We start from the raw sequence: 4,776 nt of genomic DNA on the forward strand, positions 1-4,776 counted from the left end.
TCCTCCCCCTCCTCCTTCCATACATTACCTTCAGTACCACTTCCTCCATCCTCCCCCTCCTCCTTCCATACATTACCTTCAGTACCACTTCCTCCATCCTCCCCCTCCTCCTTCCATACATTACCTTCAGTACCACTTCCTCCACCCCCCCTCCTCCTTCCATACATTACCTTCAGTACCACTTCCTCCATCCTCCCCCCTCCTCCTTCCATACATTTACCTTCAGTACCACTTCCTCCATCCTCCCCCTCCTCCTTCCATACATTTACTTCAGTACCACTTCCCCCCTCCTCCCCCTCCTTTCCATGCATTACCTTCAGCACCACTTCCCCCTCCTCCCCCTCCTCCTTCCATACATTACCTTCAGTACCACTTCCTCCATCCTCCCCCCTCCTCCTTCCATACATTACCTTCAGTACCACTTCCTCCATCCTCCCCCTCCTCCTTCCATACATTACCTTCAGTACCACTTCCTCCATCCTCCCCCCTCCTCCTTCCATACATTACCTTCAGTACCACTTCCCCCCTCCTCCCTCCTCCTCCTTCCATGCATTACCTTCAGTACCACTTCCCCCTCCTCCCCCTTCCATACATTACCTTCAGCACCACTTCCTCCATCCTCCCCCCCTCCTTCCATACATTACCTTCAGTACCACTTCCTCCATCCTCCCCCTCCTCCTTCCATACATTACCTTCAGTACCACTTCCCCCCTCCTCCCCCCTCCTCCTTCCATACATTACCTTCAGCACCACTTCCTCCATCCTCCCCCTCCTCCTTCCATACATTACCTTCAGTACCACTTCCCCCCCCCTCCTCCCCCTCCTCCTTCCATACATTACCTTCAGTACCACTTCCCCCATCCTCCCCCTCCTCCTTCCATACATTACCTTCAGTACCACTTCCCCCCTCCTCCCCCCTCCTCCTTCCATACATTACCTTCAGTACCACTTCCTCCATCCTCCCCTCCTCCTTCCATACATTACCTTCAGTACCACTTCCCCCTCCTCCCCCTCCCCTTCCATACATTACCTTCAGTACCACTTCCCCCTCCTCCCCCTCCTCCCCCTCCTCCTTCCATACATTACCTTCAGCACCACTTCCTCCAGTCCCATTCCCCTCCAATCCAACCTTAGTCTAAGCATTGTTTGTTGGAGGGCCTTTCCCTTCAAGTGGTTTCTCCTTTCTTCTCTCCTCTTTCATCGAGCCTCCATGAATAAGAAGGCTTTGAATTCATCTTTGATGAGGCCTTAAAACCCGGCATCCTGTGATTTATGTAAAAGGTTCCACATCACATGCATGTTTGTATGTGTACAGGGACATCCATTAGACGCCAAGGCATCAGGCACATTTAACGATAGTGTTGTACAAATGGTTTGATCAGCTGCATAGATTCACCACTGAAATGTTTGCTTTTGATAACATCTGAAAAAGGCATCTCATATGAACAGATACACACACACATACAAAACACTGTGTTTTTGGTGTAGAGCTTGAGTAGAGAACAGCAACAACCCCTACAGCCTCTCTCACCTCAGTAAGGGGACTCACCTGGCCTGCCTAATGCTGGGATCAGGAGAGGAGAGGAGGACAGGAGGAGGACAGGGGGAGGAGGACAGGGGAGGAGGTGAGGAGGAGAGGACAGGGGAGGAGGACAGGAGGAGAGGAGAAGGACAGGGGAGGAGGTGAGGGAGGAGGAGAGGAGGACAGGGAGAGGAGGAGGTGAAGGGAGAGGAGGAGAGGAGGAGGAGGAGAGGAGGAGGAGGACAGGAGGACAGGGAAAGGCCCTCTTTGTTTTGTTGTTGTTGTACTAATTTGACATTTTACAAATTCCTGTGTCATCAAGTTCCTCAAGTGTGGTAATTAAGAGCAGCAGGTCACTCCTGAATGAGGCCTAAATGCAAACATGGTCACTGCCAATCAGCTGCAGGCAGGGGGTGGAGGGGCTGTGGTAGACACACAGGCCTCTCCCTCTCTCTTTCCCTGGGGAATTGTTATGGGAGAGAGAGAGAGGTTTCATTTCAGTTCATGGAACATGGGACCAACACTTTAAATGTTGTGTTAATATTTTTGTTCAGTATAAAAAAGAAAATACGAAATACATACACTACACACTACGAATATTCAGCTATCTGGAAAGGATTTATGCTCATGGAAAAACAGATAAGCCTTCATAGCCTTTCATTGTATATGATTGTATATAAATTGACTGTAATTTGCTTTTGAAATATAAGACAAACGACTAAATGTGAAAATGTAAATGAAACTTTCTCCAAAGTCACATATGTTTTGATGGAGAACTTCATTACGCATTATCCTCCTTTCTGTCTCTTCAGACACACAGGCAGGTAGCCTGTGTGTTGAAAGACAGGACAGGACGGGACGGGACGGGACGGGACAGGACGGGACGACGGACGGACGGACGGACGGATTAAAAGCAGACCTCTTGGTCTCTGTTGGGTTTCAAATTCTGCCAACGTTTTCTTCCTGTGGTGCTATCCTCATGCCCGGACGGACGGACGGACAGAGAGAGAGACAGAGAGACAGAGAGACAGAGAGAGAAATTTCAACATACCAATTAAGATCTGGCTAAAAATACTTGAATCAGTCATAGAGCCCATTGCCCTTTACGGTTGTGGGGTCAGGACAGCAGCGCAATTAGACCCAACCAAATCATGAGAAAACAAAAAGATAATTACTTGACACATTGGAAAGAATTAACAAAAAAAATAGAGCAAACGAGAATGCTATTCGGCCCTACACAGAGAGTACACAGCGGCAGAATACCTGACCACTGTGACTGACCCAAACTTAAGGAAAGCTTTGACTATGTACAGACTTAGTTAGCATAGCCTTGCTATTGAGAAAGGCCGTCGTAGGCAGACATGGCTCTCAAGAGAAGACAGGCTATGTGCTCACTGCCCACAAAATGAGGTGGAAACTGAGCTGCACTTCCTAACCTCCTGCCCAATGTATGACCATATTAGAGAGACATATTTCCCTCAGATTATACAGATCCACAAAGAATTCAAAAACAAATCCAATTTTGATAAACTCCCATATCTACTGGGTGAAATTCCACAGTGTGACATCACAGCAGCAAGATTTTGTGACCTGTTGCCACGAGAAAAGGGCAACCAGTGAAGAACAAACACCATTGTAAATACAACCCATATTTATGCTTATTTATTTTCTCTTGTGTTCTTTAACCATTTGTACATCGCTACAACACTGTATATATATGTATAATATGACATTTGTACTGTCTTTATTGTTTTGAAATTTCTGTATGTGTAATGTTTACTGTTAAGTGAAATAAACAATAAAAATGTTGTATATTATCTACCTCACTTACTTTGGCAATGTTAACACATGTTTCCCATGCCAATAAAGCCCCTTGAATTGAATTGAATTGAATTGAGAGAGAGGCTAGCATTTTTCAACAGTGATTGTTTTTTTCTGTGGGCTCACTGACCACCAGGAGAAACATAAACCCCCCTGGTTTCTGCTTGAGAAGACCAACACACAACTAAACAGTAGCAATACAAGAATCATCTCCCCCTTCCCTCCCCCGCCACTCCCATTGTCTTGGTGTGTTTAAGAAAAGCTGTCTCTAATGAGGGGCTAATAGGTGGATTCAGCCCCAATTCAGTTCCTCTCCGGGGGTATTGTTGGTATTGTAACGGCTGCCTGTGCTCCAGCTGTAAGTCTGCAGGGGACATACGTGTGAATGGGGATGACATGCAAATCTATTGGGCTAAAACAAGGTTCTTTTGTATTGACTGTCAATGACAATCAAGAGGTTGAGAGGTGTTGGTGGGGTGGGTAGTGTACACTGAGGTTGAGAGGGGTGTTGGTGGGGTGGGTAGTGGACACTGAGGTTGAGGGTGTTGGTGGGGTGGGTAGTGGACACTGAGGTTGAGAGGGGTGTTGGTGGGGTGGGTAGTGGACACTGAGGTTGAGAGGGGTGTTGGTGGGAGTGGGTAGTGTACACTGAGGTTGAGAGGGGTGTTGGTGGGGTGGGTAGTGGACACTGAGGTTGAGAGGGGTGTTGGTGGGGTGGGTAGTGGACACTGAGGTTGAGAGGGGTGTTGGTGGGGTGGGTAGTGGACACTGAGGTTGAGAGGGGTGTTGGTGGGGTGGGTAGTGTACACTGAGGTTGAGAGGGGTGTTGGTGGGGTGGGTAGTGGACACTGAGGTTGTTAGGGGTGTGGTGGGGTGGGTAGTGACACTGAGGTGGGGGGTAGGTGGGGTGGGTAGTGGACACTGAGGTTGAGAGGGGTGTTGGTGGGGTGGGTAGTGTACACTGAGGTTGAGAGGGTGTTGGTGGGGTGGGTAGTGTACACTGAGGTTGAGAGGGGTGTTGGTGGGGTGGGTAGTGGACACTGAGGTTGAGAGGTGTTGGTGGGGTGGGTAGTGGACACTGAGGTTGAGAGGGGTGTTGGTGGGGTGGGTAGTGGACACTGAGGTTGAGAGGGGTGTTGGTGGGGTGGGTAGTGGACACTGAGGTTGAGAGGGGTGTTGGTGGGGTGGGTAGTGTACACTGAGGTTGAGAGGGGTGTTGGTGGGGTGGGTAGTGGACACTGAGGTTGAGAGGGGTGTTGGTGGGTTGGGTAGTGGACACTGAGGTTGTTAGGGGTGTTGGTAGGGTGGGTAGTGGACACTGAGGTTGAGAGGGGTGTTGGTGGGGTGGGTAGTGGACACTGAGGTTGAGAGGGTGTTGGTGGGGTGGGTAGTGGACACTGAGGTTGAGAGGGGTGTTGGTGGGGTGGGTAGTG

The sequence above is a fragment of the Oncorhynchus masou genome, unplaced genomic scaffold (genome assembly GCF_036934945.1).
Source record: "Oncorhynchus masou masou isolate Uvic2021 unplaced genomic scaffold, UVic_Omas_1.1 unplaced_scaffold_1550, whole genome shotgun sequence".
Taxonomy (NCBI): Eukaryota; Metazoa; Chordata; class Actinopteri; order Salmoniformes; family Salmonidae; genus Oncorhynchus; species Oncorhynchus masou.